This window comes from Piliocolobus tephrosceles, chromosome 14 (genome assembly GCF_002776525.5).
Source record: "Piliocolobus tephrosceles isolate RC106 chromosome 14, ASM277652v3, whole genome shotgun sequence".
In the NCBI taxonomy this organism is placed as follows: domain Eukaryota; kingdom Metazoa; phylum Chordata; class Mammalia; order Primates; family Cercopithecidae; genus Piliocolobus; species Piliocolobus tephrosceles.
Window position 1 is genome coordinate 40,681,794 of NC_045447.1, and position 24,907 is coordinate 40,706,700.

The 24,907-nt window shown below is 44.8% G+C and overlaps 1 protein-coding gene across 1 annotated transcript in view; it reads left to right on the forward strand.

Annotated features, from left to right (window-relative positions):
• GABBR2 (gamma-aminobutyric acid type B receptor subunit 2) overlaps positions 1-24,907 on the forward strand; it is a 422,876-nt gene that overhangs the window by 260,285 nt on the left and 137,684 nt on the right. The window lies entirely within an intron of this gene.

A 24,907-nucleotide genomic window follows, 5' to 3' on the forward strand; every position in this document is an offset into this window, starting at 1 on the left:
TGGTGAAACCTTGTCTCTACTAAAAATACAAAATTAGCTGGGCATGGTGACGCATGCCTGTAATCCCAGCTACTTGGGAGGCCGAGGCAGGAGAATCGCTTGAACCCAGGAAGTGGAGGTTGTGGTGAGCCGAGATCGTGTCATTGCACTGCAGCCCACGCAACAAGAGCAAAACTCCATCTCAAAAGAAAAAAAAAGGGCATAGGGAGTTGCTTGGGCACACAGTGCAGGCACAGTTTACCAGGTGGTGGGGTGAGTGGGACAGGAGAAGCTGTGGACCCAAAATCAGGCTCAAATCCTGGGCCTTCATTTACAAGTTACCTTCTTTGAACTACAGTTTCCAGTCACACATGGAAATCATACTTACCTTGTAAGCTAGTTAAAAATATTACACATTATACAATACAACTCGTTAATATTTATTGAGCAAGCTACTTGCTCTGAGCCTCAAATTTCTCATCTGGAAAACGGTGATAAATCTTGCATGGAAGTTGAGAAAATAAGCAATGATAATATGGCTAATACTTCTTGATTGCATATTATGTGCTAGACATTGTGCTAAGTACATAATGTCGTTAGACTCAATATTATATGCCTAGCGCTAGGCACAGAGCAGGCACTCAATAAATGCTATTGTTACTATTAATAATGATTACACTGTATCCTTATGTCATCCATGGGAAGTAGGTGCTCTTATTATCCCCATGAACAGTGAGGAACCTGGAACTCAAAGTATTTAAGTACTATAGCTAACTATAGTATAGATTAGCTATAGATTACTATAGCTAATCAGGGTCAACTGGGATTTGAACTTGGGTCTAGCTCTTAATTGCTGCAGAAGGTAATGGACCAAAGTGGTAGTTATTTATGTCTCATGATGTATTCGTCACTGCCTCTGCTCCAGAAAATATGGAAAATTCATCTGGAGAATAGATTGAGTGGGCTAAAGTGCTGTCCTGTGTTCTAATTTAAAGATTCAGAGTCGAGTCAGTCTGTCTTGGGGAATTAAGGGTAGGTAAGCTGAGCTGGCTGAGGCATTTCTTGAATATGCATATTCATGCATGCCTGTGCTGAGGCTTGTATTGTTGGTCTGGTGGGCAGGTGCTGAAGGTGTGGATAATGGTGTGGATTCCAAGGTAAGATGGGCTCCATGTCCTAGAGCCTGTGGCTCACATGCAGGGGCAAGGCCTAGACAAAAACAATGAGAGGTTAAAAGTGCTTGGCACTGTGAGAGAAACTATTTGAGCCCAAGCCCGAGCCCAGAGGGATTTCTGTGACTTTTAGTGAAGAAGTCAGGGTAGGTTTTTTGGAAGAGTAGCATTTGACCCATGCCTTGAACTGTGAGCAGGAGTTAGACATGCAGAAAGGGGCTGGCCAGAGGGAGCATGGTGAGCAAGGGAGAAATGCAAGAGGGAGGGAAGGACAGTTAGTTGGGCTGAAACACTGGGGAGCTGGATGAGGAGGCTGGGAAGGGAAGTCGGGGTCCAGTTTTGGAGGGACACGCTAAGGAGACTGGCCTTTATCTTCCAGGCCAACCCTTCCCAAAGTGTGGTCTGCATCATCTGGGAGCTTGTTAGAAATGCACATTCCCAGGCCCCACACAGGCCCATTAAATCAGAACCTCTAGGGGTGGGGCCCAGCCATCTGTGTTTTAACAAACTCTGCAGGTAGTTCTAATGCACACCAGGGTTTCAGACCACTGCTGGGGGGCAGTGGGGAGGCACTGAGGTGGCACTGAGGTTTGCTCAAATGAAGTCGATTTCCAAAACCCCTGAGCAGAGCCATTCTGGACTAAAGGCTCTGAGAAATTCACTCCCACAATGTATTGGTGAAGTCCATTTTTGCAGCACAGCCTAGATTCAGGCTGGAAACTTTAACAGCTTTCCTCAGACCAGTAGTTTAAAGAATTATTTTTATTCTCAGAACTCTGTGTTATAAAATCTCACGTGGAGCCTGGTATATAAAACTGATTAAAGAAGAGCTTCTCAGTTGAACAGAGAAGGAGCCCTGAACTCTGCCTGTTCAGCCCCCTCTTCCTGCAGCCCCCTCTCCACCCCTGCAGCCCCTGAGACCCCTCCCTCAGAAATGCTGGACCGAACACCCATCAAAATACCTCCAAAGTGCTTTCTCCTCATCCTACAAGTTCATGGACTGAGACTCAGAGAGGGGTGGAATTCACCCAGGGTCCCACAAGTAGCATTTTGGCAGGGCTGTTTCAAAATGAATTCAAAGTGTCCAAAGTTGAAATGGACGAATAGAGAGCTACAGAATCTAGAAAGCATTTTGCCATCCTTCATAATCCTAGAACTCTGCATTTTGCCCAGGTGCCTGATAGATCTTAATTGGAAATCACTTATAACCACTTCTAAATGCTCCCTTTCATCTAAGCCAAATAATACATAATCCTTACTTGATGAGCAATTAGCTAGACTGCCTGAAATGTTCTCCATGGCTTGAGGATGAGTTTCTTTTTAATGGGAAATTCCTTGGCACCTATTTATGTCTGCTCCAGCTTGTGAGTCAGAACTCAGTGAACATCAGAACTGAAAGTCGTCTTAAATATCCTCAAATTCAATGCTTTTTGGTGTAGATGAGTGTCTGAGGTCCAGAGAGGGAAAATGACTCCTTCAGAGCCACGCAGCAAGATTGTTTAGCAGAGCTGGAATGGTAGCTGCACAGGCCCTGCCTCCACCCACTCAACACCATCTCCCTTTTCTTTGCATAAGTGCCCCTTTAGTGGAGATAGACCGCAACAGTGAAATAGTCCTGCACGCCATGTTACCTTCCTCCTATCCCCTTTGTCACATATTAACAGGTGCTTGTCACTGAGTTGTAGACAGGTTTCATTAAAATTGTCTTCTGGTCGCAGAAAAAAGGACATGTTCTGACAAAATAAAAAGTGTCTCTGTGGTCCAAGGAAACCACAGAAGGCCAAGTTCAGCTATAAATAAAGAGTTAGAAGGGAAAAGAATGTGGGAGGTGGAAATAAATGGAAGCATTTTCCATTTGCTGAAGGGTTTTCATTATACAGCACACACAAGTATCCATTTTTCCACTCTTAGGCAGACATCTCAGTCTGGGTGCCCCCTCATTTAGCATGTTTACTATATGGGAAATCATTTAAACACATTAAATTAATTATATCCGTGACTCAATTTCAATTGATTCAGTATGCACACTCTCTGCCGGGAGCTGGGCCTGTGGTCCCGCCTTGGCATGTGGATGAAGAAATGTCTTCCATGCATCCTAGGTTGGGAATCCACCTTAACTCAAGGCGAGTTCTGTTTTATCTTCTTAGAAGCTCTGCTCCCAGTGGCTCTCCTCAGGGAACACTCTGAAGTGGGATTCCATGTCCCTATGGCCCACCGATGACTTGGGGGGGCCATCCATCTCTCTGATGTTCAGCCCTAGGATTGCCCCTCCATGATTTAGAAGTCTTAGGATGCTTTCCCTCCTCCATCCTCCTCTTCTGTCAATTATGCAACCAGGAAACTCAGGCTAGACTTGGCTATTTAAATCTCAAAAGCCCAGAGCATTCTGAGAATCCCCTTTTCTGAAAGTAACAGGGCTTGGAACCCAGTTCAGCAGAGCTCATCATTAGGGCAATGATTCTTAAACTTCTAAAAGCATGAGAATCTCCCAGGGAGCTTCATTTAAAATGCAGGTTCCCTGGCCCCACCCCATAACTTCTGATTCTGTGGTCTTACGGTAAAGCTCAGGAATTCACATATTAAACAGCAGTCTAAGAGATTCTTAAATAACAACCTGAGAATTGCTTGGGCCACACACACACACACACACACACATCTTTGTGGTTTAAACCTGTTGGCGATGGATTTGCTCCTACATTCATTCGCTGCTCTAGCAAGCCCTGCACTGGGTGTATGGAGTATAGAGAGGAATAACATGTGGTCCCTTCCCCCAAGAATCCCTCATTCAACAGCAGTGGGAATGGACAAGTAGAGGAACAATTGCTAGGCAGTATCCAAGGTCTGCCGAAGGCCTCTGGAGGAAAGATGGTTTCGCTTAGGGTGGCTAATCAACAATTGCAAGGTAGCCATCCTGTGGGGGAACCCTCCTGTGCATGTGGTGGGAGCGAGGATGCAATACCAGGCCCCTCTTCCCAACACTCAACATGTCAGTGTGCTGTGGCTGAACAGACTGCTTTCATCTGGCTTTCCTAATCAAGATGCGCTAAATTCATCTTCAGGAGACCATAACCTTTCAGCACATGCTTGGAAACACTGGCTAAGCTTTCAGGTGAAAATCAAAGCCTTAACATTCTTCAGGTGATCATTTTTTAAAACTCTTTCCAGTTTCCAGTCTCTTAAAACAAGAGTGACCTCCCAGATCTCAAGGCGGACAAAACCAGCAGTATACCCTGTTTGGTAAATGTGTCTTCTGATTTGTCTTTTAAAAGGATAGCATATTGAGATTGTGGTGGCTAAATTAACAGAATCAGCCGGGTGCAGTGGCTCCTGCCTATAATCCTAGCACTTTGGAGGGCTGAGGTCAGTGGATCGCTTGAGCCCAAGATACTGTGACCAACCTGGGCAACATGATGAGACCTTGTCTCTACAAAAAATACAAAAGTTAGCCGGCATGGTGGTAGGTACCTGCAGTCCCAGCTACCTGGGAGGCTGAGGCGAGAGGATCACCTGAGCCCAGGAGGTTGAGGCTGGTTATGCCTCTGTACTTCAGCCTGAGCGATAGAGTGAGACTCCATCTCAAAAATGAAATAAAATAAATTAATAGACTCTCATTTTATCCTATGAAAATTGAATCCATGCTTTTCCAGGAGTTCCTTAGGGCATGTACACTGGGTTTGGATGGGGGCTTTTAGGCGTCAAGAGCATTTGACCATAGGGAAATTGAAAGAGGCTCCTGGGGAATATCTTGGATTATGAGAAGAGGGCTCCATTCTCGCTAAAGTTTCCTGTGTCTGTCCCTCATTCTAGGTGGGTGTACTTTATGTGGGAACGATTACAGCTGGAAAGAGGGTGACCCATAATTTCCTCCAAATAATAGAGCCATCCTTCATCCTCTGCCCAGCATCTCTCGACCAGCAGCGGGTCTGGACATCCTAATGTAACATATGTCAGGAGAGGCTGGCACCCTTAGGTTCAGGCATTTCACCTCCGATGGCTGTTATCTTCTAGTCGGTCTCACCAAGGTGATGAAGAACAGCAGATGGTGATTTGCAGAGTTTATTGATCTATTTGCTTTTGTTGCTGGTGAAGAGGGATCCAGCCTTAGCCAGTATACCCCTTAAAGTTTCTGCAAGATGTTTAAAAATTATTTCTACTAAGACTCAAAAAATGCTCCCCCCACCCCCCAGACAAGTCACCACCTCACCACCCACCCTACCAATTATTTTACCTAAAAAGAGGACATCATAGAGTTAAACTCAGTTTGATTGGAATTCCAAGTACTCCAAGTAAGGTCAAACTAGGTAGCTAGAGAAAACCAACAGGTTCCTCGTTCCAGGGGAATTTGCAATGTTGGCTCAAACCCACGTTTATTTCATACCCACTGTTGCCTCGCCCTACTCTGATATTAGAGTTTGTGCACTTGGTTTTTTAAGTCAAAACAGATAATTTTGCGCACGCACACACACACACACACACACACACACACACACACACACCCACGAGTTACATGTCGTCTTGTTAGAGTTGTCCCATCTCTCCTGCATGTTTGATCTTTTGGGGTCCTGGTTTTACTTTCCAATGTAGACATTAAACGTCAGGCCTCCCACCAGCCAGACATTTGTGTCTTATATTTGATATCATCATTTAGCTCATAGAAGTCTTTTTTAGGTTGAATCTGGGAAAGAAAAAGACAAGAAACAGGGCACTGGGAACTCCATCCAGAAATAGGGAAAACTCTACCCAGTCAAGATTTGATACCATTTGGGGCTGGTCATTCTTCCAGTTGTGACTCTGTCCCCCAGATTCTCCTGATTGTGCCTGTTTCTTGATTTTGTGCTCAAGGCTGTCACTAGAGAACTTGTTAGAAGCTCTGAAATAGTCCAAATGTGGTATAACAACTGGGAGCACTAGAACACGGGGCTCGTTCCGGTGACCCTGTGCTAGCGTCCAATGCCACCCCATGGTTTCCTATTCTGAGGTTCCTTTTTCATGGTCCTTTCTTGCTTGCTGCCCGGGAGCAACAGCAAACCCATCCAGAACTTTCTCTATACCTCATGTGTCCCCAGCACATCCCAGACCCAGGTCGTTCCAGTGAAATTGCATCACACACAAACATAACGTAGGAGCTGATTTGAGACTCTAATCTCTCTCCCTCTGTTCTCTGGCTAACCAGCCCACCCTCAAACTCAATTGAAATGTACCATTGCCCAGGACATGGCAGTTATCAACTCTAACAAGAATTGCCCATTTGGAAACTCAAGCAAAAAGAGGTCACAGTGTATGTATCTCTTAGAGCTGTGTGACCTTGGAGAAGTTATTTACGTCTCTGTGCCTCAGTTTCCTCGTTTGTAGAGTGGAGGTAAATATGTCTTCTTTCAAAGTGTTATTGTGGGAAATAACAGTAAGGTTTAGTGCCTAAGAACTACATTGTCATTATTGCTATTGTTATTACTAGTGCTATTAAGATGGCTACTTTACAAAGAAGAGTTTGTGTGGGTCTAATCAAGACCCAGCAAACAATCATTGTGTACCTATGAGATACCATTCTGTTTCATATATATAATCTCATTTCATCCTCTCAACAATAAACAAATCTTTTAACTTGTATGAAGGCTGTAGTGGTTTAATATCCAAAGAGAACCAAGTAAACTTTGCCTCTAAGCAAGAACACTTGAGTTCTCTCCTGAGGCCATTCACTCTAGGGATCGGAAAGTTACCTTAATGTGGAAGGCGTCTGCTCTCAACTCTCCCTCCTCTTCCTCCCTTTTGACTAATTCAGTGCTCCAGCAGCCCTAAGCATTACCACTCAGCATTATACACAAAAGCTAATGGCAGCAGATGCTGATGGTGTCCCACGCAGATCTCCTGAGCTCAGTTTCAGAGGGCTGCTCAGGTTTGCCCATCCCCCAGCTGCTGCAGGTGCCCCTGCTAATGGCTCACACCTGCTGCCCTGCTGCCTTCCCTACAGGATTGGGCGATTGGTGCCTTCTGCCTGGAGGTGCCTGAGAATTACACCCACCCCATCAGCCTGCAGCAATGACGGATGGATGCATTGGTACAACACCCAGTGCAATTTACCCTCCAGGGCTTCCAACCAGAACAGGCTGAGGCTCACCTTCATCTGAAACCACATCTGAGCATGGCCTCTTGCTTTTTCTTCTCTCCCTTACAGGTTTCTTCTGAGAACATGTCGTTAACAAATTGCGGATGTGTGATTCCCTGTCCTAGGCTTTGTTTCTGGAGAACCCCATCTAAGACACTCATGTGTATTTATGGGAAATTTAAGCATTTTTCAAGAGAAAATTTTTACTATAACCTTACAGTTACCATATGTGTAACTTTAGAACCAGTGGTCCTCCTTACCTCCCCCACACCCGGTAGGAGGGTTCTGGATTCTTCTCCCTCACCCCTGGTGCATTTTGCATGCACCCCTGCCCGTTGCAGTAGCCTGTAGGAGAGCCATATTCGTCTCCTCCAACGAATTAGTATCTCCCAGATTTGCAGGGACCACAGCCCTTCCTTTCTCTGATCCCCTCGTACTTCACCTAGCCCTTTATGCCTGGTAGAGGCTCAATAATTCCTGGTAACCTCTAGTTAATGTTGGATTAAATTTGCACATGATTGAGAAATTCAATCACACTTTTCTACTCTTTTGCCTTCCAGGCATCTATAAACTAAAAAGACTTTTTCAACCCAATAAATAATCAGAACTGACAACAGAAGTACTAACAGGACTTAGATTTCTTGAATCTGCTAATAGTGATTACCAAATTCTTGCTGTGATACCTGGTATCAGTAATTCACACAAGGTCACGTGCATGTGTGTGTGTGCGTGCGCGTGTGCATGTGAACGTGCACATATGCGTTTGAGGAATCCCTTCCTGAGGCAGCAGAAAAACTCATCCCTTATTCCCCTCCCAATTTCTTGTTTCTCCCATAAGCATCTCTCTGGGGCTCAAATCCCAGGGCTTGAGCAGCAGAAGCAATTGCTGATGGGCCCTCTGTGACTTCAAATTGTCAGAAACATTTCTGAGAGGTAATTGCTAGTAATAAACAACAACTACAATAATAATAATCCTTGCTGTGTGACTGCCCTGTTTACAGAGTGCATTTATAGTCTCTTCCATCTTCCTTAATGCAATTACATTTATTCACTCATGCTAATAATAGTTATCAATTAATGAGCTCCTACTGTATCCCAGGAAGCATTCTAAGCATGTTCCCTCATTATTGAATATGATGGGACGTATAATTCCCAGGCCCTGGTACACTCCTCCAGTGAGCTGCATCTGGCTGGCTCACCTATCTCACGTCTCTCCCCTCCTCTCTCCTTCCCAGTGAGATCTAACCTGACACCCTACTTTAAATTGCAACTCCCTCCCCATTCACCCACTCGCCCTCTACTCATTCTTTTCCACAACAGCTAGCCCCATCTGACATACTACATATTTTACTTATTTATTGTCTGTTTTATTTTCTGCTGTATCTCTAAGGCTTAGAACCCAGTGCCCGGGACATAGTAGGTGCCTAATAAATATTTGTTTAATGAACAGATGATTTAAATAATTAATGACCATGTCATAGGTTAAAGAAACAGGCTCAGCAAAGTTCAATGATTTGATTGAACTTTGAACCCAAGATTCCATAGGTAGTGAGAGTTTATGCAAGGCTACCAAGTCTGACTGACTCAAAGTCCATATTCTTAAGCATTTCGGTATCCAATTAATTCAACCAGCATTCCTTGCACCTCCAGTAAGCCAGACCAGGGTCAGGTAGGAGTCGTAAGGTGTAAGGTTTTGCCCCCAAGGGGCTCACAGTGGGAACAACCAGGTGAGATGCATCAGAGAGAGAGCAGGTACTACCATCCCCATATTAACAGTGAAGGATGTTACGGTTCCCCTCTGCCCTGGACTATTTGTGTGTCTATCTGCCTCCTCCTGCTGGACTCTGAGCCCCTTGACAGTGGGGCCTATAATTATCTCTGTACCCCTGGTGTCTATAAGACCCAGCTTTTAGTCCATGAAATATATTTGCTGATTGACTGAATTACAAAATTATAGCTCAGAAAGGCAACGTAGCTATGTTGGGGTCCCACAGTGCATAACTGGTGAACCTGGTTCAGAACTACATTCTAGGTCTTCTGATCTAAATGCAAGTGTCTCAAAATCTTGTGCTCTTAGGTGTTGCTTGGTTGCACTTCCCCCTTTAATTTAAATACAATTACAAATGACTGCAGACAATGTACAGCACAGGAAAGAAACCTACTCCTTCTGCTGTCAGACAAATTTGAAAGATCAAAATAATGTGGTTTAGCAATTTGTTTGAATTGATGCCTAACCTTCCAAAGCTTGCAAGTTTGACTTCATCAAGTCAGGGAAAAAATAGCTATTTCCTTAAGAAAAGCAGTGTGGGGGAGTGTATCAGCTTATGAGAGCTTCAACAGAAGGTGCAGGCTCTGTCTTTATCCCTGGGAGAAACAAAGAGGAGGCTCCTTGGAAGGAGCCAGTGACATGGTGGTCATAGCAAATTACTCTAATGACCGATGTCATGATAATAGGAATGGCTAACAGTTTTGAATGCCTATTATATGCTGAGTGCTATGCCAAGCTCCTAGATGTATTATTTCACTTAATCCTCATATTCACCTGCTATGGGTTGAATGGTGCCCCCCTAAAAAAATCCATCTGCTGAACTGCAACCCACAGTAGCTCAGAATGTGACCTTATTTGGAAGTAGGGTTGTTGCAGATGTGATTAGCTAAGATGAGGTCGTACTGAAGTAAGGTAATCCAATATAACCAGTGTTCCTATAAAAAAGGGGAGATTTGAAGACAGCCAGGCACACAGGGAGAATGCCATGTGATGATGAAGCAGAGATAGGGATGAGGTTTCTATATCACCAGGAGCGCCAGTGATTGCTAACAAACCACCAGAAGGTGACTGATCCTCCCTCACAGCCCTCAGAAGGAAGTGACCTTGCCAACACCTTGATCTCAGACTTCTAGCCTCCAGAACTGAGATAACAAATTCCCATTGTTTAAGCCACCTAGTGTGTGGTACTGTGATGATGGCCCTAGCAAACTGACACATCCCCAAAAAGTGGGGACTGTTATTGTCATTGTTTTGCAGCTGAGAGGTTAAGGAGGTAGAGGAGTAAGTAATTTAACCCTCTCATTCGACCTGAGAGATTAAAAAATTTACCTAAGGTCACGGAGCTAGTGGGTAGAGAAGCTGGGATTTGAACACAAGCCGTCTAACTTTCGACCCTCACTTTTAACCATTATCCTACATCTATAAAAGCTCTCCTCCATTAGGGGCAAAAGAATCCAGCCTGAGAAGGACAAAGCAGAAATAAACCAATGAGATCAGCACTTCCCACCACCCTAGTTTCCAGGGGGAGCTCTGTGGCTCTCCCTAACCTGCTGAGTAAGAGGCAAGGCTGAAGCCAGGCCCCCGCCCCTTGGTTCTGGGCCAGCCTCACTGAAAGCTCTGGCCACAGCACTGGAAGAGACTCTTTATATTGTACCCACCTTTCCCCTGATTGGGAGGAGGGAAGGTGTTTTATAACCTCACCTGCCGTGTTCTAACTTATTCATGTGTTTCAAAATAACACATATTAATACATATTTATTTTGGATTATTAAAATAATCCGTGTCCTTTGTAGAAAGTGCGAAAAGTACAGGCATGCACCAAAGAGAAATCAGTCTCCCAAAACCTCATATCATTCAGACAAACCCGTGGGACACTTCACATTCAGATGTGATCCTTTTTCTTTTTTTAATTTCTTTATCATTTATTTTGGTCCCTCACATTATAAAACTTTTTCCATAGCAATGGTTCTCAATCTTCTTAACCCTATCATTTTTTAAATTGTGATAAAATATGTATAAAATAATGTTTACCGTTTTAGTCATTTTGAAGTGTACAAATTCAGTGGCATTAAGCACATTGACCATGTTATACAAGCAGCACCACTATCTGTCTCCAGAACTTTCTCATCATCCTAAACTGAAACTGCGTACCCATTAAATAATAACTCCCAGCTGGGCGCAGTGGCACATGCCTGTAATCCCAGCACTTTGGGAGGCCAAGGCAGGCAGATAACGTGAGGTTGGGAGTTCTAGACCAGCCTGGCCAACATGACAAAACCCTTGTCTCTACTAAAAATACAAAAGTTAACTGGGTGTGGTGGCACACGCATGTAATCCCAGCTATTTGGGATTTGGAAATAGGGCTGAGGTGGGAGAATTGCTTGAACCCGGGAGGTGGAGGTTGCAGTGAGCTGAGATCATGCCATTGCACTCCAGCCTGGGCAACAGAGTGAGACTCTGTCTCAAAAATAAATAAATAATAATAATAATAGTAGTAATAACTCCCTTCAGAGGAGTTTTTATTATGTATTATGGGAGAGCTAATTTTAGTTAGCTATTATTTATTATGACAGAGCCATTTTATTTAGCTGTACACTTATTTTTAAAGTATTTTTAAAGATATCATAGGTAGTTTGCTAATTTTAGAGGAAATAATGGTATTGGCAAGCTACTGCTAACCAAATAGTTATTAGCCCAGCAAAAGTCTTGTTGCTTTTGCATACAGAAACCTAAGAAGAATGTACCTTTTTAAATGTTGAAAATATAAATAGCAAATATTTTAAAGTAAATAGTATAATTAAACATTAGTGATAGCCCCACTATTGAGGAAAATACTCAGAGATATATCCAGATCCCGTATGAAAAACGAATCTGAAGATTACATGTATTTCTCTTGATGCGAGATCAGAATCCCCTCTGCGTGTGTGTGTGTCAAGGTATGTTAGCCCAGGAGCTTCGGAAGTTTTCTGAAATCAGTAGAAGACAGCTGACATAAATTTCAGCCGACAGGACGGCATGGCTTTGGGCCCTGGTGGACACTGGCTCCGCCTGCCTGTGCTTATGCAGAAGTTACTCACACAGACTCGATGTGACACTCTGTGCCCGCCTGGATGAGGGCCAGACCTGCGTGATGGAGAGAAGGACACTTGGAAGAGCCAGTTTCTCATGAAATTCTAACCACCACTGCCACCTCCTTCTTCTTTCTCAATGGAATTCAAGCTTCCTAGAGTTACTGCCTAAACCAGTAATTTTAAAGTAAAGACCTGGAGTCTGGTTGGGGCATTGTAAATTGTGGAAGGGGGGAAGTGGGGAACTATAAGTGACTGGAGGAGGGTGCCCACCTTTGTCTTCCTAAGAGGTATGAAATGGTTAAGAGCATGGAACCTGGAGACAGACTTCCTAGGTTCACATCTTGGTTCCATTTGCTAGCCGGATAAACTCGAGCAAGAAATCAACCTCTCTTCATCTCAGTTTCTTATCTATAAAACATAGATAGTGCCTTAGATCAGGCTCCTTGTAAATAGACTCAGAGATGGGACATGTGTGCAGAAGATTTGTCAGAGAGCATGCTCTGGATACACCTGTAGGGAAGTGAAGGGGACAGGCCTGGGCAGAGCAAGAAGCTAACAGCAGTGTGGCTGCAACTGAGGCTCCAGCTGATTCTGGTAGCTCTGGAGCTGGGATGGTGCAGAGGCTGGGCCCAGGTATCCTCTTATCAGCTAGTCACTGGCCCTCGGAGCAGGTGTATCCTTAGGCAAGGCAGTTCCTCATGGTGCAGGGTAATTCGCAGTGGGGAACCAGGCTGGGACCCTTAGTAGCCAGTATTCTCAGGAGCTGGGGATTGATGGTGCTTTGGCCCCAAAGAGGCCAAAATACTAGGCAAGCACCCCAGTAACCCCTATAGATAACAACGGGCCTACCTTAAAGGGCTGTGACAATTAAAGAGGTTTATACATGTTGAGTGCCTGGGACATAGTATGTGCTGAATTAATGCAAGGATGATGAGGAAGAATGTATTTGGATACCAACTTCACAGTCCTCTAGACCCTCAAACACATATAATTAATTTTCCAGGAGATTCTGTGGTCGGTGGGTCCCCAACCAGCTGCTTCAGTTGGATTCTTGCAGCTCTTGCCATCTTCGGTAATTCACATTCTCACATTCATATGCACACAAACACACACGCATGCATGCACACACATACCCCCCTAAATATGTGGTCTATGGGTATTCATATTCATCATGTATATAGCTATGTATCAATGTATTCCAGTAGTTTTCAAACTTGTTTTTCAAAGGAGATTTTACCTAGAAGCCCAATGTTAGTGTCCTTCATTTAACATTTATGTTAGTGTTAACATTGCATTTAACATTACATTTTCTTTTTCAAATTTGCTCTTTGGAAGACTTTGCTGACTTCCCTTTGGATTTAAAAATTAGTAAGCAAATTTCTGCAGTAATAAAGAAGAAGCAAAGCCTCCATGGGGAACCTGGGTCTGAGCTCTCAGGTCACCTCACAGGAGGCAGGCCCTGGAGGACAGCCTGGCAGCAATGGCAGCTTTTCCAACAGAGCAGCAGGTGCCCAAGAAGGAACCATGGTAGCTAGTATCCAGACCCACACTCTTCATTTTAATGTTGCATGTTTATTTGAATGTGCACTGTAAACATGTAACTAGCATTTAAGGTAGCAAGATAAGCATTCTTTTTCCATTTTTTTTTTAAGGCAGATATTCAGTAAAGGAAAGCACAGATGGCGGGTGGATGTTGTGAAAACCATGAGGGTGGCACACGTATGACAAGGTTTGGGAAACAGTGACCTCCTTATTGCTTTATCTTTATCTTAAAAGTCACTGTGGTCATCCCCTTAAAAGCTTAAGAAATGAATCAGAAGAGAGTGGGAAAGAGAATGAGAAAGACAAGGGTAGGGGGGAGAGAGAGAGAGAGAAGGGAGAGGGATCCACCAGCAGCAGCAGCACATTGATTTTCCTGGCCAGCTTGTGTAGTTACCAAAGCAGCAAACAGTGCTGTGCTTTTTACTCCTGAGGTTTTTGTGGTAGGGTTAATAGCCTTTTTGTTTCATGCCCTTTCACCTCATTCCCATGTTTTCAGTAATAAAAAAATGGTGACAGGCCAGGGAGTGGGTGTCCACTGAACAGGGCAGAGTCAAACCACTCTTAGAAACATGGCCCTCAGCAGCACAATGTAGAAATCCTTGAATTCGCCCTCTTTTGCAATCATTTTGACTCCAATTAATTGGTTCACTTGCAACAAAGGCTTCTACTACCAAATCCTTGAGGGTAGGGTCTTTCTGAGATTTATCTCTTTTTTTCAGTTTCTAGCACATGGCCTGTCCTATAACTGAAGTTAATGAACAGATACATGAGAGAGATTTTTATCATCATCCCTGTCCCCTACTTCTTGAATGTCTCCTCAGGGTTTTACACATAGTAGATACACAGGAAGGGCTGGCTGGCTGGTTGAATGGATGAGCAGATGGGTAGAGTGGTGGAGACATGGGTGGGGGGATGGGTGGGGGGTGGGAATGTGAGTAGACAGTTGGACGACTGAGTGGAAGGAATGAATGATGAATATGTGGGTAGGTGTCTAGATATAGATGGATGAATGTGTGGATAGGTAGATAGATATAGATGGAGGGATAAATGTGTGGGTAGGTAAATATGGATGGATGGATGGATGGATGGAAGGATGGATGGACGGACGGACAGACAGAGGTGTGGACAGGTGGATGGGTACAGATGGGTGGATGGATGGACGTGTGAGTAGGTCAATAGCTATACGTGGATAGGTGGATAGATGGATGAGTATGTAGGCGGATGGATGGATGGATGAATGGATGGATATGTGGGTGGATGTGTGGGTGGATGAATGGATGGATGGATAGTTATGTGAATAGATATATGCATGGATGGATATGTGGGTAGATGGATGGATTAATAGATGGGAAGATGGCAGGTGGGCAGATAGGAGGGCAGACATAGATGAAGGAGTGGATGAGTCTGTGGGTGGATGAATGGATGGATGAAAGGATAGATGTGTAGATAGGTGGATGGATATAGATGAGTGGATGTATGTGTGGGTAGGTGGATGGATACAGATGAATGGATGGACAGATGGATGATTATGTGAGTAGACTAATGGACAGGTGGGTGGATGGATGGATGGGTGGATAGATGGTGGATGTATTGATAGATGATAGCAGGTGGATAGCTAGGCAGATTGGTGGACAGGCATAGATGAATGGGTGGATGAGTTTGTGGGTGGAAGGGTGGGTAACTGAGCTAGTGAGTGTGTGAACACTAGAGGTAATTTCAGTTCACGTGTCTGCTGCATTTTAATCAAAGCACTTTTCTCTAGAAGGATCTTCAGAGGCAATGGCCCTGATATTTTGACTCCTTTTCTGTACAGGTCCTGACCTCTACAAAATGTTTGCCACATTTTCTGATGTGAGATCTCAACTTGTCATCTGGCTCATGGAAATACATGTTTTATCTGATGCCTTTATTCCTCACTCACACTTCACCCTTTCAGTGTGAAAGGGCCTCATTAAAATCTGTCCTCTACCCAGTTACTCTTTGAGAAAGTTCCTTGTTAGGGTATTTCTGCTGTGAAATGTATCACACCGACCCATGTGAGTGCCAACCTGAATGCTAAAGACTGTTATTAGCAGATTTAGCCTAGAGATGTTTCAGAGTTGTCAGTTCTGATGTTCATAGGATTATATTTTCAAACATCATCACACATCCTCTGTGACAGACTTGATTACTGTGATGAACTAGTTTTCTTCCTTTGAGAAGTGTTCCAGTTGCAAAAATGATTCTGAAAGTATTTAAGCAAGATTCTAGGCAAGACTGAAGTGATGCTGTTTCTTTTGGGTGGCTCATTTAGCTTGCTGGAGGAGGCAGCTTGGTGTAATAGGAAGAGCACTGGGCACGGAGCCTACAGATCAAGGTTGCATGCTGTCCCCGATGTCTTAGCAGCTGGTGACCTCCGCAAGTCTCTAATCTTTGTGTTATCTTCTGCAAAGTGAGAATAATGACCAGGGACCCCTCACTGGGTTGCTCTGAAGATGAAATAAGGAAGGTGCACAACAAACTGTAAAGTGTTGTGGATGATTGAAGGATCTGTGTCAGTAGAAGAAAAGCCACACCATATATATATATATGTATATGTATATATATGTGTGTATATATATATATATATATATATATCTTTTGTTGTTGTCAAATAACAGGAGAAATCAGGTATTGACAGTGAGGAAATTATATGTCCTAGGACCAATCAAACACTCTTTCTGGGCCATAGAAGGTTTATTATCAGCGATGGGACCACAGGTAAAAAATCTGGTACAACCACAGAGATGTGACTGTTTCCCTTTGCTCATTCATTTATTCTACAGACATTTACAACCACCTATAGTATGAGAGGGATGGGGGTGGCGGCTGCTGGGGGTACAACTGTGAGTAGGGCAGATGTGATCCCTGTACCCAGGAGGAAGCAGATAAAAACAGATAATCATCTGAATAACCATTTCAATATAAATAGTGAAAAGTGCTTTGAAAGAAAGTTACAGGGGTACCTGTAACATGGAGGCCTGAAGATGAAATAAGGAAGGTGCATCACAAACTGTAAAGTGTTGTGGATGATTGACAGACTGGGGATCAGTAAAGACTTCCCTGAGAAGGTGACTTTGAGTTGAGATTGAAGAACAAATAGGAGCTAACTAGGTAAAGTGGGTGGAAGAGCATTCCTGGAAAAGGGAAGAGCAGGTGCAAAGGCCCTGGGGTTAGAGGAAGTGTGGCACCTTTGAGAAAGCCAGTGTGGCTGGAATGATGTGGGATGTGGCTGGAATCAAGTGGGATAAGCCTGGAGTGGTGGGCAGAGGCCGTGTTATACTAAGACCAGTGGAAAAGTGTCTAGCAAGGGAGCAACCTGACTGGTGTTTTTAAGAAGCTCCCTCTGGCTGTGGTGGGGAGAGCAGGTCAGAGCAAAGCAACAGCACCTGCAGGGATGCTGGTATCAGCCATCTCAGTGATACTGGGTATAGAGAGGAGCAGATGGATTCAAGGCACACTTCAGGAGGAAAATTGATAGGGCTTGGTGTTTTACCAGTTATGACAGAAGAGAGGGGATGATGGAGGGTGTGCTCCTAATGCAATTACTTCCCATTTTGAACTGAATGTTTCTCAAGTTATATATACTGTGAACAATACTATAGTAAATTAAAGAAATACATCAATAGACTCTACAGTATTTTGCATACTTTAAGCACTGGATAATCTGAAAATTTACTTGGCAGCCCAGAGAAAATGGAATGGTGCAGCTCTTTGGCCTAATCCCTCAGGAAAACATTCCACTCATGCAGAAGCAAAGATCAGGTCCAGAAGGATGTTTGATAAACGTGCATTAAAAACTCAGAATATGGAGTATGCAGAGGAAATCTGCTCTGAGCCTGGCCCTTTAGACTTTCATGATCTATGGTGGCAAACATGATGCCAATGGGCAGAACCCACTCCAGCCTAGGTCTATGCATGAGGTTACACCCAACATTAAGAAAACCTCCTTCTGTGCTGCCCCTACCTATAGAACAGCATGACCTCAAGAAGCACTACCCACAATTCCCCTAGTCTTTCCTGTGTCCCTGAAGGCATCTCAGGGACCTCACAAACTGTCCTTGTTTGGCCTGGTGGCACAGCCTCCTTGGTGACTCTCCGTGCCCACAGCCACTTATGGAGGCTGTCACCACCTTATTGCCGGATCTCTGTTCCCCAGTGCCCCAAAATGCATGTGGCTTATACAGGGGTGCGCTGACCTCTTGTCTTCACTGGGGTAGAAGGCTGTTCTGACCCTTGCTGTATCACACTTGGTCAACTGGGCCCAGGGCTGTGTTGGAATTGGTGTATATCAGCTGCTGAGAGCTGACTGTATGCAGCTCTTCCCAACTTCTTGTTCTATGATGTTACGTTAGTAGATTGAATAGGCCCTGATGGGAGTATTTACACCATGGTAATGGGCAAATGTGACAAATCAGAGCTTCCTTCTTCTCCCCTTCAAAGACCTTGTTGTTGAACATTTACCAGCACACCACTGACTGACCCAGAGCTCAGCTGCTTGTGCCCCTCAAGCTCCACCATGTTCCCTGTTGTATTAGTCAGGGTTCTCTAGAGGGACAGAGTTAATAGGATAGATGTCTATATAAAGTTGAGTTTATTAAGGAGTATTGACACACATAATCAAAAGGTGAGGTCCCACAATAGGCCACCTGCAAGCTGAGGAGCAAGGAAGCCAGTGCAAGTCCCAAAACTGAAGAGCTTGGAGTCCAATGTTCGAGGGCAGGAAGCATCCAGCACGGGAGAAAGATGTAGGCTGAGAAGCTAAGCCAGTCTAGTCTTTTCACATTCTTCTGCCTGCTTTTATTCTGGCTGCACTGGCAGCTGATTAGATTGTGCCCACTCAGATTGAGGGTGGACCTGCTTTTCCCAGCCCTCAGTCCCAGACTCAAATGTTAATCTCCTTTGGTAACACCCTCACAGACACATCCAGGAACAATACTTCATTGGATTGAAGGATTGCATCCTTCAATCCAATCAAGTTAACACTCAATATTAACCATCCCACCTGTGAACATCGTCCCTTTGTCCTCCACCTAGCCACTCTCTCCACAAGGTTCAGCCCTGGTCCCTGAGGTCAGGACCACATTGTCCTCTGAGCCCCCACCTTCCACAGAAACATGCCCAGGTATCAACACATTAAACATCATCTTTGTCTGGGGGCTGTGGCCCCAGAAATCATCAGACAGAAATGAATCAGGCAGGGAAGGAAAGAAAGGTTGAAATAGACATCAAAGAGGCCTTAAACATGTCCTGTCCCACATGGGCCCCAGTTTTCTGGGCCTAGAGGATGTGATGTCCCAGTCTTCTTTCTCCTCAATGCCCCAAGCTTGAGGGAATAGTATGTACCTTAATCTTGAATATGTAGAAAAAGCATATAGGATGTTGCCTAACATAAGGTAGAGGCTAGCTTGAAAAAGTCTTGAGTTTCAAGGCCTTAGAGTGTGTACAGTTAATTACTTTTGTGATTGATCACCTGCAGAAGATGACTCTAGTATATCCTTAGTGTAAATGTATGAAGAAGGCAGTAATTTTGTACATGTGTATGTATGTGTACATGTCTTTACATACATACATGTATGTATTTACAGACCCATGGCATATAATAAAACAGTGACCTATATTCTCTCTCAAGTGTTCAGGATCTTTATAAGCCATATGTAGTGATAGTGTAATCCACATAACCACTGTCAACTCCCCTTCACTAATTTGGCAGAGTCCCTGCAGCATGTGCAGCTCTGCAATGCTTTATGCAGTGTACACAAAATTCCCTGTTCATCCTCTAATCTAGTAATTCCATCAACTAGCTTATGAAGAGCTGCTTCAGTAATCCATGTTTAATGACCTTAGCTGCTGGACAGATGTCTTGAGAATTAAAGTCTCCTGTGAACAGAGTATCCTGACCTTCTAAACTCCAGTGTAATGGGAATATGTTCCATTTCTCCCACACACCCCCAAAGTGATAGTCCAGCCTGTGGTCCTCTCCTTGGGCTCACACTGCCCACTCCAGCCTTTATGAGTGGTGGTGACCAGAACGGAGGCCATGGGATCTATCTGACGTGTCCTGGTTGGACAGTCAGTGGGCCTTATGTGGGGCTGAGTTCTGTGCCTCAATTCATCTGTAGGATGGAGGAGTGGTACCTGGCATGGTCAAAGAGACCCTCAGGCCACTCAGGACTCTTAGGACTCCAAAATAATGGAAAAGAAAAGATTCTATGATGAGAACCAACATTTACTAAGCTCCTGAAGTACTAAATTTCCTTGGAACAAGCCCTGTGAGGGAGATGTGATTATGACCATCTTATGGAAGAGGAAAGTGAAGATCAGTGGGTTATGTAGCTTGTCAGGTTCATGCCGGTGGAAGTGCCAGGTTCCTGGTTTCTGTGCTGGGGTCAGCCACCTCTAATGCTCTGTTGCTTTTATACCCCTCTTCCACCTTCCCACCCACCTCAGTGGGATTTTTAGAACCAAGGTTTGCACTGTCACGCCAGCCGTGTTTCTACAGAGAGATATATATGGAGATCATCTTCAACTCCTCCCTTCCATCTGCCAAGCCCTGCTGACTCCACCTCCGTGAAATCCCAACCACCACACCTTTTTCTCTGTCCCCTCTGCTGCTCATTCATTCTGGCTCTCATTCTCACACTCACCAGATTAGCCTTCCTAAATAATCTCTGGCCACGGTACTCCTTATTAAAAACCTTCCTTGAGCCTGGTGTAGTGACTCACACCTGTAATCCTAGCACTTTGGGAGGCCAAGGCAGTGGATCACTTTGAGGCCAGGAGTTCAAGACTAGCCTGGCCAGCATGGTGAAACTCTGTCTCTACTAAAAACACAACAATTAGCCGGGTGTGGTAGCACACACCTGTAGTCCGAGCTACTTGAGAGGCTGAGGCACGAGAATCGCTTGAACCCAGGAGGCAGAGGTTACAGTGAGCCAAGATCACACCACTACACTCCAGCCTGGGCAGCAGAGCGAGACTCCATCTCAAAAATTAGTGATAATAAAATAAAAATAGTGATAATAAAATACAAAATTAGCTGGCCTTGTTGCAGGTGCCTGTAATCCCAGCTACTTGGGAGGCTGAGGCAGGAGAATCGCTTGAACCTGGGAGGTGTAGGTTGCAGTGAGATGAGATCACACCACTGCATTCCAGCCTGGGTGACAGAATGAGACTCTATATCAAAAAAAAAAAAAAAAAAAAAGCAAAAACAAAACTTTCCATGGCTCCCTATCCCCACTGCCTGTAGGATACAGCTTGGCATTTTAGGCACTCCACCACCAGGCCATACTTGTGTTTCCAGCCATTTCTCTGAATTCTGCTCTTGATCCAGAAGGCGTACTAGCTACTCTCCCACATATGCATCAGAATTTCCAAACTTAATAACTGTGCTTATGTGGGGTTTTTTTCTATCACCTTTTCCATCATTTATTTATTCAACAAATAATTTTTGAGAACTTACTATGTGCCAAGTACTGTCCTGGGAGCTAGGAAAACAGTTGTGAACAAAACCAAAATGAATCCTTTTCTTCAGAGAGTTTACAATCTAGTACCAGGAGGCAAACAATCAGTCCTTGCTATATTAAATGAGAAAATTATACAGTTTGTTAGAAGACAATAGTTGCTCTTCCAAAAGAAAGAAAGAAATGTGTAGGAGGACGAGGAGGATCGGAAATGCTACCAGTGGACGGTGAGAAGAGAGAAGTTTTAAACAGGCTGGCCAGGGAAGGCCTCATTGGGAAGGCAACGCTTGAGAAAAGTGTTGAAGGAGGTGAGGGAATGAGTTGTGCAAGCGAGTAGGTAAGAGTGAGCCAAGCAGATAAGCAGCCAGCCCGAAGTCCTAAGGTGAGAGTATCTGGAGTTCTGGAGTTGGAGGCTTCCACTTCCCACTTCCAGCCAAGATAGAGGAGTAATAGGGACCAGATTTACCCTCGTGCCGTGAACAAGTTAAAAAAAAAACAAAAAACAAAAAACAGTACAAATGCTATGTGAAATGACAGTTTTCAGACATGTGCTACAAGCAGCAGAGGACAGTGACCCCTGAGAGGAGGAGCACAAAGGAAGTGAATCTTACGATCGCCCAGATGACCATCCGGAGGGTTTCCAGCACAGGAAGGGGGAACCCAAACAGAGCCTGGCAGTCTTGCTGAGTTGCAGAGACAGAGCTGAGAATTCAGAGATGAAGGAGGCAGAAGTTTGCAGGCAGAGTACTGGAGAAGAGAGAGCTCCATGGAGAGGGAGGACTATGCAGGTCTTCAGAGAGGTCTGCTCCCACCCTCAGCTGAGTACTTCCTGGCACATGTGTGAAGGAAAGCACTTGAGACCAGGGAAAGAACCAGCAGAAAGGAACAGACAGGCAGAAGGATCCTCGGAGCTCAGGCAGGACCGGGAATAGTTCATGTTCCCACCAGCTTGGGTGGGAAAAAATTTAATAAATCACAGGGAGAATACTCAGAAGGGGGTCATCTCAGGAGTGGGGTGAAATGAACCCTAGACTAAAGACAGCTCTGGTCCCACCTAAGAAAGCTTAAAGGCAAGACCCAAAGGGGTCAAACTCCTTCCAAGGAACTTAAATATGTCCCAGACAAAATTTAAGAATATTTCAAGGAATTTTTTTTTTTTTTTTTTTTTTTTTTTTGAGACAGAGTCTCGCTTTGTCCCCGGGCTGGAGTGCAGTGGTGTGATCTTGGCTCGCTGCAATCTCCAGTTCCCGGGTTCAAGTGATTCCCCTGCCTCAACCTCCCAAGTAGCTGGGACCACAGCTGTGCACTACCACACCCGACTAATTTTTTTTTTTTTTAATTTTAGTAGAGACGGGGTTTCACCATGTTGGCCAGGATGGTCTTAATCTCCTGACCTCATGATCCTCCCGCCTCGTCCTCCCAAAGTGCTGGGTTTACAGGCGTGAGCCACCACACCCAGCCTCAAGGAGTATTTTTAAAAGCTAACACCCAAAGAAGGGTCTGACATCAGTGAAAAATTACCAGGCAGGCAAAGAAGTTGGAGTGTGTGGGCATGACAAGGAAGCCAGTGTGGCTGAAATGGTATCAGCAAGGGGGAGGGAAGTTGGAGACAATGTCAGAGAAATCTAGACTGCATCATCCCAGTAAGCCACTTAAAAAGACTGTGGCCAACTCAGGAGTCAAGAGAAGACATCCGTTTTCTTGTCTCCCCTTCCAGACTGCAAAGCTCCCCTGCTTTGTTCTGAAGTCCCTGGGAAGACACTGAGTGAGTGGCTTGTCCTCGACAAGCTTTCGTCCTGTCTTCCTGTAATCCACTGCCTGCAAGATGTGTGACCTTGGAATTCCTAACCACCATGCCTTGTTTGCTTGTTTGACTAAAATTAGTAATTGTGTATCACCTACTTCTAAAGAGAGTGTGAAGCAGTTCTCAATAAAAGGCATGTATACAGCAAGGCCACTGACATAGAAGTCAGAAATCTAAAACCATAAAATGTGATGACAAAAATATAGACCAAAATCCGGCCGGGCATGGTGGCTCACGCCTGTAATCCCAGCACTTTGGGAGGCTGAGGTGGGCGGATCACTTGAGGTCAGGAGTCTAAGACCACCAGCCTGGCCAACATGGCGAAACCCTGTCCTCTACTAAAAATACAACAATTGGCCGGGCATGGTGGTGCGCGCCTGTAATCCCAGCTACTCAAGAGGTTGATGCAGGAGAATCACTTGAACTCGGGAGCTGGAAGTTGCAATGAGCTGAGATTGCGCCACTGCACTCCAGCCTGGGCAGCAGAGCAACACTTTGTCTCAAACACACACACACACACACACACACACACACACACACACACACCCCAAAAACCTAGGTGAGTTTTTAACTTAATCATGAAATAAAACGAACTAGTCGCCATGTGATAAAGGGAAATGAACCTCAATCTCTTCATCCGTAAAATGGAATCAGTGGTCTTCGCCAGCCTACCCAGAAAGCTGCCTTAAGGATCACCAAAGATGTGGATGAGAACGGATCATTCAGGACTCTTGCAGTGCAAGTAATAGGAAACTGTGCTTCAGCAAAGATAACAGTAAAGTCTAGGATGAGGTTTCTCCAGCTCTCCCTCTCTGGGTCTGCTTTCTCCTGGGCCAAGTCCATTCTCGGCCTCTGCACAGTTGCTTCTACTTTCCATCATGTCAGCACCAAGTCCAGCAAAAAAGGGAACCCATTTTCCTAATAGCACCAGCAAAATCCCTGCTAGTCCCATTAGTTTTGATTGGCTGGCTGACTTGGGTCATGTGCCCATTTCTGAACCAATCACATAGCTAGAATAGTCTGTATTGATTGGCTTAGTCCCAGTCATGTGATCCATCCCTGCGTAGAGCCAGCTTCACAGAACTTCAAAGCTGAGCATGGGGCCAAGTGAGTCTCTGTGTTCTCTCTCTCCTTTTCTTCTTCCATACATGCATTCTCTGCCCTGCTCTGGTGCTCTGGGAGGCTGGTCCCATGGATGACGTCCTCTGCCTTCTGGTTTCTGGTTCAATACAGGCAAGAGATTGGAGTCCAGGAGGAAGGAGATAGGTCAGGTTCAGCCTTTGCCTTCCCTCCCTGCTTTGGGGCTGCATCTACTGAAATAGCTGTGCCCCTCCATGGCTGTGGCTTCTCCTCCTTGTCTCCCACTTTGATGTATCTCCAGTGACACTATTTCCTCCTTCCGCTCTGAGGTATGGTAGCAGCTCCTCCCGTTGCTGGTCAGTGGACACATCACCTTCCCGTGTCTACTCCCTCAATTTGCCCCCTACTCTGTGAGTAGTTTTTAATAAAGTCTCTTCTTTTGAGCCATCCAGGATGAATTGTTTCCTCCTGTGGCCCTGTGTTAGTTATCTGTTATATTGTAACAAATGATCCCAAAGTGTAGTGGCTTTAAGCAACAATACATATTTATTATCTCACATAGTTTCTGTGGGTTAGGAATTCAGGAGTGACTTAGCTGTAAGGTTCTGGCTTGGGGTCTCTCAGATAATGCAGGCAAGATGTCAGTGGGGATTGCAGTCGTTCTAAGGCTCACGAGTGCTGGGAGGTTTGCTTCCAAGATGTCTCCCACAAATGGCTGGCAAGTGGATGCTGGCTATCAGCAGGACTCAGTTCCTCAGGACCTCTCCACAGGGCTGCTTGAGTGTCCCCATGATACGGTGGCTGGCTTTCACCAGCATGAGTAATCTAAAAGAAAACAACTCAGGCTGCGGCATCTTTTTATGACCTACTCTTGGAAAGCACACACTGCCATTTCTCTAGAAATATC